This window comes from Triticum dicoccoides, chromosome 6A, assembly GCF_002162155.2.
Source record: "Triticum dicoccoides isolate Atlit2015 ecotype Zavitan chromosome 6A, WEW_v2.0, whole genome shotgun sequence".
Taxonomy (NCBI): domain Eukaryota; kingdom Viridiplantae; phylum Streptophyta; class Magnoliopsida; order Poales; family Poaceae; genus Triticum; species Triticum dicoccoides.
In genome coordinates, this window is record NC_041390.1 from 169540583 (window position 1) to 169554299 (window position 13717).

A 13717-nucleotide genomic window follows, 5' to 3' on the forward strand; every position below is an offset into this window, starting at 1 on the left:
CACCAACCGGGATCAATGGCCTTGTGCTGCCCCACGCCCAAAAGTTTAGTCCCACCTCGCTAGCTGAAGGGCGTCGACACTTGTTTATAAGCGCTGGTGTGCCTCCCCATTCGAGCTCCTCTCTTATGCAGGCTTTCGGGCCTAAACTTGCTACTTCCTGTGGGCCTATTGGGCCTTCTGCGGGCCTGAATCCTGGCCCATGTAGGGTTTCTAGTCCTATTCAGGCCGTGGAGGCCCAGTAGGTGGCATATTTTTGGTTTTTTATTTTTTATTTCTACATTTTTTTTGGTTTTTTATTTTTTTATTTCTACTCAAAACTAAATACTTACAGTTTTTAGTGATTTCTTTTTTCTTTTAGGTCACAAAAATTATAAACTTTCTGTTAGTGCCATTAGTTTTAAATTTTGAATAGTTTAAATTTGAATTTTTAAAAATTTGTGTGAATCACTAGTTTATGAATAACTTTACTATAAAAATAGAAAATTTTTTCTATTTATTTTTTATTTATACTTACAACTAAATACTTATAGTTTTTTAGTGATTTCTTTTTGATTTTAGGTCACAAAAATTATAAACTTTCTGTTAGTGCCATTAGTTTTAAAATTTTGAATAGTTTAAATTTGTATTTTTTTAAAATTTGTGTGAATCACTAGTTTATGAATAACTTTACTATAAAAATAGAATTTTTTTTCTTTTTTGCTATTTATTTTTTATTTATACTTACAATTAAATACTTATAGTTTGATTTTAGGTCACAAAAATTATATTCTTTTTGCTATTGAAGAATATTATAGTTTTATTTTAGTTGATCACAACATAATATTTTAATTGATTGTTTTTATTTTCATAAAAGTTTTGTAGTTCATTCTGTTTGCTATTAATTCATTCTTTGAGCTAAATGACCCTGAAATTGGAAAGCATTTAAAATGAACTCTGAAAAGGTTGAAAGTTGGCATGGTATCATCATTTCACCCACATAGCATGTTCCAAAAAGTAGAGAGGGTTACGACAAAAATTTGATGCACTTCGTGTACAAAATGGACAATCACTTTCGAAGTATCAAAGTTTCGGACAATAACTGCGCCACATCATTGGCTAGGACGAATGGTTCGTTTGTGTACCCAAGATTGTTTAGATCCACTGTTGTCATACCGTACTGTGGGTCTACCTGTACCCCGCCTCCTGACATATTGATCCATTTGCCTCAACACATAAAACTTTGAACCATAAGACATGAAAGCATTTCAAATGAACTCTGAAAAGGTTGAAAGTTGGGATGGTATCATAATTTCACCCACATAGCATGTGCATGTACAAAGAAGACAATGGTAGCATGTTCGTGTGTTACAAAGTTGGCATGGTATCATCATAATAGTTGCGGGAGAAAGTCTTCACTTTTTCTTTGCTTGTGTCATTTGCTTATTGCGACGTAACCATGGATAATCTTCATTGTTTATCAAGATGCTTGGGTCAGCCTTGACATTGAAGGGAGGAATTTCATGAAACTTTTCATAATCTCCAGACATGTCTGTCTTGCCGTCCACTCCCAGGATGTCCCTTTTTCCTGAAAGAACTATGTGGCGCTTTGGCTCATCGTATGATGTATTCGCTTCCTTATCTTTTCTTTTGCTCGGTTTGTTAGACATGTCCTTCACATAGATAACCTGTACCACATCATTGGCTAGGACGAACGGTTCGTCAGTGTACCCAAGATTTTTCAGATCCATTGTTGTCATTCTGTACTGTGGGTCTACCTGTACCCCGCCGCCTAACAGATTGACCCATTTGCACTTAAACAAAGGGACCTTAAAATCAGGTCTGTAGTCAAGTTCCCATATGTCCACTATGTAACCATAATATGTATCCTTTCCGCACTCGGTTGCTGCATCAAAGCGGACACCGCTGTTTTGGTTGGTGCTCTTTTGATCTTGGGCGATCGTGTAAAATGTATTCCCATTTATCTCGTATCCTTTGTAAGTCAATACAGTCAAAGATGGTCCCCTGGACAACAAGTACAACTCATAACAAACAGTGTTGTCACCTCTGAGACGTGTTTCCAACCAACTGCTGAAAGTCCTGATGTGTTCACATGTAATCCAGTCGTCGCACTGCTCCGGGTGTTTGGAGCGCAGACTGTTCTTGTGTTCATCGACATACGGGGTCACCAAGGTAGAGTTCTGTAGAACTGTGTAGTGTGCTTGAGACCAAGAATATCCGTCCCTGCATATTATTGAGTCTCTTCCAAGAGTGCCTTTTCCAGTCAGTCTCCCCTCATACCGCGATTTAGGGAGACCTATCTTGTTAAGGCCAGGAATGAAGTCAACACAAAACCCGATAACATCCTCTGTTTGATGGCCCATGGAGATGCTTCCTTCTGGCCTAGCGCGATTAAGGACATATTTCTTTAGGACTCCCATGAACCTCTCAAAGGGGAACATATTGTGTAGAAATACGGGCCCCAGGATGACAATCTCGTCGACTAGATGAACTAGGACGTGCGTCATGATATTGAAGAAGGATGGTGGGAACACCAGCTCGAAACTGACAAGACATTGCGCCACATCACTCCTTAGCCTTGGTACGATTTCTGGATCGATCACCTTCTGAGAGATTGCATTGAGGAATGCACATAGCTTCACAATGGCTAATCGGACGTTTTCCGGTAGAAGCCCCCTCAATGCAACCGGAAGTAGTTGCGTCATAATCATGTGGCAGCCATGAGACTTTAGGTTCTGAAACTTTTTCTCTGGCATATATATTATTCCCATTATATTTGACGAGAAGCCAGTCGTGATCTTCATACTGAGCAGGCATTCAAAGAAGATTTCTTTCTCTTCTTTCGTAAGAGCATAGCTGGCAGGACCTTTATACTGCTTCAGAGGCATGCCGTCTTTTTTTTGCAAACGTTGCAGGTCCTCCCGTGCCTCAGGTGTATCTTTTGTCTTCCCATACACGCCCAAGAAGCCTAGCAGGTTCAAGCAAAGGTTCTTCGTCACGTGCATCGCGTCGATTGAGGAGCGGACCTCTAGGTCTTTCCAGTAGGGTAGGTCCCAAAATATAGATTTCTTCTTCCACATGGGTGCATGTCCCTCAGTGTCATTCGGAACAGCTAGTCCACCGGGACCCTTTCCAAAGATTACGTAGTGTAAATCATTGACCATAGCAAGCACGTGATCACCGGTGCGCATGGCGGGCTTCTTCCGGTGATCTGCCTCGCCTTTGAAATGCTTGCCTTTCTTTCGACATTGATGGTTGGTCGGAAGAAATCGACGATGGCCCAGGTACACATTCTTCCTGCATTTGTCCAGGTATATACTTTCACTGTCATCTAAATAGTGCGTGCATGCGTGGTATCCTTTGTTTGTCTGTCCTGAAAGGTTACTGAGAGCGGGCCAATCGTTGATGGTCACGAAGAGCAACGCGTTAAGGTTAAATTCCTCCTGTCTGTGCACATCCCACGTACGTACACCGTTTTCATTCCACAGCTGTAAAAGTTCTTCAACTAATGGCCTTAGGTACACATCAATTTCGTTGCCGGGTTGCTTAGGGCCTTGGATGAGAACTGGCATCATAATGAACTTTCGCTTCATGCACATCCAAGGAGGAAGGTTATACATACATAGAGTCATGGGCCAGGTGTTGTGATTGCTGCTCTGCTCCCCGAAAGGATTAATGCCATCCGCGCTTAAAGCAAACCATACATTCCTTGGGTCCTTTGCAAACTCATCCAAGTACTTTCTCTTGATTTTTCTCCACTGCGACCCGTCAGCGGGTGCTCTCAACTTCCCATCTTTCTTTCGGTTCTCACTGTGCCATCGCATCAACTTGGCATGCTCTTCATTTTTGAACAGACGTTTCAACCATGGTATTATAGGAGCATACCACATCACCTTCGCAGGAACCCTCTTCCTGGGGGGATCGCCGTCAACATCACCAGGGTCATCTCGTCTGATCTTATACCGCAATGCACCGCATACCGGGCATGCGTTCAGATCCTTGTATGCACCGCGGTACAGGATGCAGTCATTAGGGCATGCATGTATCTTCTCCACCTCCAATTCTAGAGGGCATACGACCTTCTTTGCTGCGTATGTACTGTCGGGCAATTCGTTATCCTTTGGAAGCTTCTTCTTCAATATTTTCAGTAGCTTCTCAAATCCTTTGTCAGCCACAACATTCTCTGCCTTCCACTGCAGCAATTCCAGTACGGAACCGAGCTTTGTGTTGCCATCTTCGCAATTGGGGTATAACCATTTTTTGTGATCCTCTAACATGCGATCGAACTTCAGCTTCTCCTTTTGACTAATGCATTGCGTCCTTGCATCGACAATGTCCCGTCGGAGATCATCATCATCGGGCACATCGTCTGGTTCCTCTTGATCTTGAGCAGCTTCACCCGTTGCAGCATCATTGGGCACATCGTCTGGTTCCTCTTGATCTTCACCAGCTCCCCCCCGTTGCAGCATCACCGTATTCAGGGGGCACATAGTTGTCATCGTAGTCTTCTTCTTCGCCATCTTCCATCATAACCCCTATTTCTCCGTGCCTCGTCCAAACATTATAGTGTGGCATGAAACCCTTGTAAAGCAGGTGGGAGTGAAGGATTTTCCGGTTAGAGTAAGACCTCGTATTCCCACATTCAGTGCATGGACAACACATAAAACCATTCTGCTTGTTTGCCTCAGCCGCATCGAGAAACTCATGCACGCCCTTAATGTACTCGCGGGTGTGTCTGTCACCGTACATCCATTGCCGGTTCATCTGCGCGCATTATATATAATTAAGTGTCCAAATTAATAGAAGTTCATCATCACATTAAAACCAAAGTGCATACGTAGTTCTCATCTAACAACATATAGCTCTCCAGAGCATCTAATTAATTAAACCATACATTGAAAATATGTAAAACATTTCAATGCGAAAACAAATGCGATCATAATCGCAACCAAGGTAACAATTGATCCAACGGCATAATGATACCAAGCCTCGGTATGAATGGCATATTTTCTAATCTTTCTAATCTTCAAGTGCATTGCATCCATCTTGATCTTGTGATCATCGACGACATCCGCAACATGCAACTCCAATATCATCTTCTCCTCCTCAATTTTTTTTATTTTTTCCTTCAACAAATTGTTTTCTTCTTCTACTAAATTTAACCTCTCGACAATAGGGTCGGTTGGCATTTCCGATTCACATACATCCTAGATAAACAAAATCTATGTCATGTTGGTCGGCATAATTTTCATGAACAATAAATGAACCAATAGTTATAAAGATAATATACATACCACATTCGAATCATAGACAGGACGAGGGCCAACGGGGGCGGATACGAAAACCATGGCACTATATAAGATGCAATAATAAATGTAAGAAAATGATACAAGCATCTATCTAAACATACAAGTAAGAATATTTTTCCTTTCAGAAAGAAGATAAGAACAAGAGGCTCACCACGGTGGTGTTGGTGATGAGATCGGCGCGGGTGATCGACGGCGGTGAAGACGGGGACGGGGCGTGACGGACCGCTAAATCTAGACAAATCTCGAGGAAAATGGAGCTTGGAGGTCGAGCTTCGAGAGGAGAAAGCTTAAGTAGTGTGGCTCGGGCATTCCATCGAACACCTCATGTGCATAGGAGGTGAGCTAGAGCACCACAAAGCCCTCTCCCCCTCAGCCAGAAAATATAGAGCAGTGTGCTCTGCTCTTGCGCGAGGGGGTATATATAGGCACCTCATTGGTCCCGGTTGGTGACATGAGCTGGGACTAAAGGGGAGCCTTTGGTCCCGGTTCAAGCCACCAACCGGGACCAATGGTGGTGGGCCAGGAGCGAGGCCCATTGGTCCCGGTTCATCCCACCAACCGGGACCAAAAGGTCCAAATGAACCGGGACCAATGGCCCACGTGGCCCGGCCGGCCCCCTGGGCTCACGAACCGGGACCAATGCCCACATTGGTCCCGGTTCTAGACTGAACCGGGACTAATGGGCTGACCCGGCCTGGACCATAGCCCTGCTTTCTACTAGTGACTCCTTCCCAAAATATGCCAGTAAAGGCTAGACCTTGAATACATGAAAGAACTTACTGAATTGGCCTGGCGCTTTAAGATGGGCCCGGGATCTTCGGTCATGGGCGGTGGTGTCTCGCCAGCTTTGAAGAGCACTTTCCAGATATCTTCGTGCGTTGTGCTGAAGAGCTCTCGTAGTGTCTGATGCTTGGCCGGATTGAACTCCCACAAAAAGCAAGTCCGGTGTTGGCATGGAAGGATCTGACGAATGAGCATAACCTGGATCACGTTGACGAGTTTGATCCTCTTGGTTAGCATGTTCTGAACGCATGTCTGGAGCCCAGTTGGCTCACTCGAAGAGCCCCAGGCGAGTCCCTTCTCTTGCCAGGAGGTAAGCCGCAGCGGAGTTCCGGATCGGAATTCGGGGGCCACTGCCCAGTTGGTGTCGCGCGGATCGGTGATGTAGAACCACCCCGACCGCCACCCCTTCACCATCTCCACGAAGGAACCTTCGGGCCATATCACGTTGGGCATCTTGCCCACCATGGCGCCTCTGCACTCTACTTTTTGGCCTCTCACCAACTTCGGCTTTACATTGAACGTCTTCAGCCATAGGCCAAAGTGAGGCGGGATACGGAGGAAGGCCTCGCAAACGAATATGAATGCTGAGATGTTGAGGAAAAATTTGGGGGCTAGATCATGGAAATCTAGCCCGCAGTAAAACATCAGTCCGCGGACAAATGGGTGAAGTGGGAATCCCAGCCCGCAGACTAAGTGTGCGAGAAATACAACCCTCTCATGGGGCTCTGGGTAGGGATGATCTGTCCTTCGGCCGGGAGACGGCGAACGATCTCCTTGGCTAGGTATCCGGCCTGTCGAAGCTCCTTAATGTCTTTCTTCTTGACAGAAGAGGCCATCCACTTGCCACCAGCTCCTGATCCGTACATGGGTGGAGTGCTTTCTCGAGTAGGAAACAAATGAGAACTTGGGCGCTAGAGCCCAAGGGTGGAAAGGCAGAAGAAGAGAGAAGGCGTGGGACAAGAAAGGGGAATCTTATCTCCATATAAGGGCTGTGAATATTGAATGCCACCCCACTCGCCTCAAAATTCGCCTGCTCCCGAGGGCTGTGTAAACGGCACGGTTGGGTTACCCATGCCCGTATTGATGAGAATCCCGTAATAAGGGCACACGATCTCTGCTTCGACAAGATGTGCCAATGGCAACCGCGTCTCGAAACATGGAGTGGCAGGAAAAAAATGGTTCGAAATTATGACCAGATGGACGTGATGTCATGTTGTAAAAGTTCTCAGCGGATTGGACTCGTGTATTATTATATTCTCTCTATGGTTGTGGGTGGTGTGTGTTACAGGTACAGACACGGTCAATTCATCCGAAGACTATTCTTGAGTTCGGAAGGAGGAACCCGTCTTGCAATGCCGAAGATAGCACTATGCGCCGGATACCTTGTCATTGAAGCCAGGTTTAGGGGCTACTAAGGGAGTCCTGGACTAAGGGGTCCTCGGGCGTCCGACCTATTAGCCATGGCCTGGACTGATGAGCTGTGAAGATACGAAGACCAAAGAGTGCACCCGATTCCGGATGGGACTCTCCTTGGCATGGAAGGCAAGCTTGACGACCGAATATGTAGATTCCCTTCTTTGTAACCGACCTTGTGTAACCCTAGATCCTCCCTGTGTCTATATAAACTAGAGGACTTAGTCCGGATAGACACTCATTATCATAGCCATACAAGCTAGACCTCTAGGGTTTAGCCATTATGATCTCGAGGTGGATCAACTCTTGTAATACTCCTATTCATCAATCTCAATAAAGCAAGACGTAAGGTTTTACCTCCATAAAGAGGGCCCAAACCTGGGTAAACATAGTGTCCCTTGTCTCATGTTACCATCGACCTTAGACGCACTGTTCGGGACCCCCTACCTGAGATCCGCTGGTTTTGACACCGACAGCGTCCCTTCGTGCTCCCGTTCCTATCGGGCTATCTCTCCTGGAGCCCAATGGGAGCGGGCTGGACCCCTGCTCTGGCACTTCTTTTGCCCTCCTTGCCTTCGACGACCGTGCCTAGGAGGACAGGGACAAGAAAGGGCATTACAGAGCACTTATCTTTTTTCAATCTTAAATTAGCCGACAATTGCCAAATTTTAATTCAAATAATGCAATCTCTCGAATCCATCTTTGTGTTCTGTAATGCTTGTACTTGTATCCACATGTCAATGAGAGAGATAAACCTTGCCGGGAAGTCGTGCATGTATATGTCCATGCAAAGGTGGAGTGCCTCTTTACTGTAATTAAACGAGCTTTCCCCGGCAGGATATCCTGCTGACACCCTTTTTGTCTACCGGAGAACCATGTCTGCCGGGGAATAGACTGAGGCGCCAGCCCCCCGCCCACTCCCTTTTCACCAAGGGCCACTACGACCATCCAGGTCGAAGCAGCGTTCGAGTGAAGGATGGGAGCACCCTAGTTCCAAGAGAGCAGCGAGGTTTCTCTTTGCAGAAGTTATAGCTTACAGAACACTAATGTACAGGAGGTAAACTTATCTGTTTGGCTTGCCTAGGATCACTGAGAGATGGAATCTTCTCATCCCTTGTCAGAGTCAAGTTCACGACAAGAACCTGCAACTACATGTAGATGAGAATGAATGCATGATGCAATCATATCTATATGCATATGCAAATGCTCATGAAATGATTATGCAGTGATCTGGGTGTGCTCGTGCATGCATGCGCTCTCGACCAGGCTCCCCCACAACGTTTCTTTATTTTATCTTGCACGGGGTCATCTCCCTGGCTTTGTATAAGGGGTTACATGCAACTAAGGCAAGGCATGTACAAAATGGTGGTTGCCGGGCAGTGCCCGGCAGCCTCGCACCTTACGGGTAGTACATACGGAGATGCTCAATATTCGATGAGTTTTGCAACTATGTGCCATCCCCAGTCTCCAGACGGACTGCGCCAGGTCTGGTGACTCGTACCACCAAGTAAGGGCCTCCCCACTTTGGTGACAGCTTGTGTGTACCCTTGGCAGACTAAACGCGCCTAAGAGAAAGGTCACCTTCCTCAAAGCACCGGGCATGAACCCTGCGGTTATGATAGCGACACAAGGCTTGCTGGTAGTGTGGAGCACGCGTAGCAGCCCGGAGAAGGTTCTCCTCAAGTAACACAACGTCGTCACGCCGGTGCCGATTTTGCGCTACTTCATTGTAGGCAAGCACTCGAGGGGACCCGTAAATGAGTTCCGTGGGGATAACTATTTCTGCCTCGTAGACCAGGGAGAAGGGAGACTACCCGTTAGCTCGGTTAGGTGTCGTTCTGAGGGACCAGAGAACTACCGGCATCTCTGCAATCCACCACCTTCCATGCTTCTGCAGCGTATCAAAAGTTCGTGTCTCGAGTCCACGAAGCACTTCAGCGTTCGCCCTCTTAGCTTGTCCATTGCTCCGGTGGTGTACCACAGAAGTGAACGAGATTTTGCATCCGAGAGTGTGAACGTATTGCATGAAGGCGTGGCTCATTAACTGGGTGCCGTTGTCAGTGATGATCCTTGCCGAAACTCCGAAACAACATACCAATTCTTTCAAGAACTTGATAGCTGACTGAGTAGTCACCTTTTTGACGACAGTCACTTCCGGCCACTTTGTTAACTTGTCGATGGCAACGAACAAGAATTCAAAGCCCCCGATTGCTCGAGGGAAGGGCTCGAGGATATCGAGCCCCTGGACCAAAAATGGCCATGATAGAGGGATTGTCTGAAGGGCTTGGGCAGGCATGTGTTCTCTTGGAATGGAACTGACGGGCTTCACATTTCGTCACGAGCTCAACTGCATCTTGGAGGGCTGTGGGCCAACAGAATCCTTGCCGGAATGCTCTCCCAACTAATGCCCTTGATCCAATGTGTGAGTTGCACATTCCTCTGTGAATCTCAGCCAGCAGTACCTTTCCATCCTCCTGGCAAACACACTTCAATTTCACACCGTTGGGACTTCTTCTGTATAGAGTGTCATCGACAAACTGATACATACTGGCCCTCCAGGATACTTTTCAGCTTTATCTTGGTTGCCAGGGAGTACTCCGGTTTGGAGGAAGTGGACAATGTGCCTTGCCCAAGTTGGAGCCTGGGGCTCGGCAACGAGTACTAGCGGCACCTCCTCTACTGCGGGAGCACCAGCCTCGTACGCGGGGTCCATAGGCTCGGCTGGAGGGGGTGGTCTGGCAGGCTGTGAGGAGTTGTTTCAGGCAGGGTCTCTGATAACCCACAAGTATAGGGGATCACACCAGTTTTCGATAAGTAAGAGTGTCGAACCCAACGAGGAGCTAAAGGTAGAACAAATATTCCCTCAAGTTCTATCGACCACCTGCAATCTCGAACGTTGTGGTTTGGCGAAGTGCGTTCGACAGAGAACACCATTGAGGGAGATCACAATAAGCCGATCGCAAGTGCCACTTGCAATCTGAGACAACCGCCTTATTTACATCCAGGAAGTCTGTTGAATCAAAGGACGTGTAGATGTACTAGTACTAGACAATAGCGTCGTCCTTCCATCTTAGTGCGGTAAGGTGGTTTCTCGAATAAGACGATGGAGAAGCAGAGTCAGCGAAGAGTGAAATGATGGTTGTTCCGTCCGTGCTTTGTGATTTGACGCCTCACTGCTTTGTGATTTGTAATAGAAGGGACGGGGGAGTAGACTCTGTGCTCTATACTGTACATGTGTCTAGGGATGGGAGAAAGAGGAGAGAGGTTGCATTTTTCTATTCCTTTAATCAACCAATTAGGGAGCTTCGGTTCCATCTTCTTGGTTTTGGAAGCACCATCCACAATGGTTCCCATTGATGCCAAAAGCTATTTTCACATTTGGCTACACATTGTGGATGCCCTTAACCGTACCACTTGGTTTTGCTCCATGAGGTGATTTTGCCACGTGGATGGTGGGGGAGGTTTCTTAATTTTAGAGGACGTTATCCTAGCGGTTTGCTAACATGCGGTCCCATGTGTCAGTGCTTTACCAAGCCGATCTGCGTCCCACATGAGGCCAAACAATGGCAGAAGCAACACATGGTTAACTTGAAGAAGATGAGGGAGAAGCGGATTCAACAATGAGTGAAATGATGGTTGCTTCATCCCTCCTACTTGTTTTTTAGCATTATTACTTTGTGCCTCCAACTTAACTGTGGGAAAGGTGCAGCTTTGTGATTTGACGCCTCATTGTTCATTACTACACCTACGCCATGACTGGGGTGCTTCACCCCTGCTGCTCTGCACTATTATTCGGTATGGCACATGGACCCGGTTCCTTGATGTCCCACATGTCGGAGAAAGGGACTAGAACATATATGAAAGCCAGCGTCCACTCTTATGATGGAGGAGTACATGACATGATAGCCTAGTGAACTGTTACTTGTACTATAGTACTAGTATAGTTTTGATGTTTCGCACGATCCATTGATACAAACCCGATTAAACAGGCAAGGGAGGGATTTTCCCCGCACGGTAGATGATACTAGCAATACATTTCAAAGGCAATTTTAGTGTATGCAAACTGAATAATGAAGTAACAATATGAGATCTAGTAAAACTAAAAAAACATATGATTTATTGTGTTAGAGTGTAGTAGTAGTGTTGTATTGCATAATTCTTAGATGTAACATGCGAGAACGTGTAGAGATGTACTTTCAGAGGGCCTATAGAGAGAAAATGGGAATAAAGTGGATTCAAATATTTGTATTTGTCTTCATAGCATTTGTAACCCGTATCTACAGTTTGTACAGTAGGTAACCCATAGACGTGGATGCTGCTTGTTCGCTCTAACGAAACCAATACATCAATAATGGCACTACAAAAAATACACTTCCATGATGATATGTGTTTGTCACAGTAGGTCACATTTTCTCTCATGCATGTACATCCATGAATTTTTTTTGACAGAATCAAGATAGTCATACCCGTGTTGTCGTACAAGTGTTCCATGACATTACCAAAATTATCATCACGAAAGTGTCCGCTTCCATGACGATAAATCGCGCGTCACAGAAGTGCTTTCGTCAAGGGTGACCGACACATGGCATCCACCATAACAGAACAGAGTTAAGATATCGTGTCCGGTTTTGGATCCGATAACCCGTTAACAACCCCGACCAATGGGGATTTTCCACGTGTAAAATCATCATTGGCTGGAGGAAACACGTGTTGGCTCACCGTTGGGATAGATGTCATCCACTCACTGGACCCAAAGCGCCTATGATACGTCGACACGTGGCACAGCCCAATAGAGGGCCATTACAGTGAAAAGGCCGGTCCGTTTGACTTGGTCAAAAGGTGGCAGGCCGGCCCACGGCAGGCCTGTTAACGGCCTGTTCGCATATAGCCCATTTACATCCCGCTAACCCGGGGCCCGTTTACGGCCTATCCCAATTAGGCCCAGTAGCGTCATCTGGGCCGCCCAATATAATCCCAACCTGTTTTAACTTCCAGCCCATGTATGGCCCATGACGTCTTTCGGCCCGTATGAGGCACTTATTACTCTCGGCCCATTAACGGCCCGTGGTAAAACTGGCCCGTAATGAATAGTGTATCACATTATACCCATTAATGGCACGTGGTGAAACTGGCCCATAATGAACAGTGTATCACTTTATACCCATTAATGGCCCATTATTCCGTTGGGCCGTTTCCAGCCCATGTTATCTTTCGGCCTTCTCGGGGCCCATTTATTCTTGGGCTCATTTCCACATTCGTTTACTTATGGTCCGTTACTGTCATTTTCTGCTTGTGGGACAAATTCAGCCCGTGGTTACAGTCGGCCCGTTTGTGGCCCATTAATACGTTGGGCCGTTTTCATAGCGTCATCAAAATACAGGCGATTAACGACGGCTCGTTATGGTCGGCCCATGAACGGAAGATTTCAACTCTAGCCCATTTACGGCCATGTTTGGCCAACCGATCAAAAGCCCGTAGACTGCCCATTGATGATATGGCCCATAGAAGGCCCATTGTGTCTATGGCCCATATAAGGCCCATTGTTTCTATGCCACATAGAAGGCTCATTGTTTCTACGGCCCTGGGAAGGCCCATTGTTTCTATGGCCCATAGGAGGCCCATGTTAACTACAGCCGGTGGGCATCAAAGTTCGCCAGGAGTGAAAATATAGGGAACACTCTACACTATACAAAAATGGCTTGCTATTTTCTTCAGCCGGTGGCTGCATGTTAAAAACAAATTTTGTATCGCACCAAAACAAATAACAACTATAAAACAACATGAAGGTTGGCATAAAAGTTAACAGTCTAGCAGATAAATGCACCACCAGAAGTTTAGAAGGTCAGTTCATTTGACCTGACTGTTACGTTTTCATGATGTATTGTCCGATGGAGCACCATAACCTTAACCTTCAGTTCTCCTAGGCTCCTGAACAACATAGCAAATGTATGATAGTCCTGTTTCAAAACCATGCATATCTTGACAACACCGAACAATGTCTCTCCTTGTTTAACAAAGGGTCTTAGTTAGGCAATGGACTTGTGCGTGGAGCGCAGTTACAACATTGTTTTGAGCTTGCATATCTTGATCATGAGGCAGTTTAGACGAGATTGCCTTAACAACCAAGCCAGTATTACACAGGAACGTGCTTTTGGCACTATTACTGGACAGGTACTGACCCATTTCAGCAAGAGCTGACATTGCGGTTATAGTTG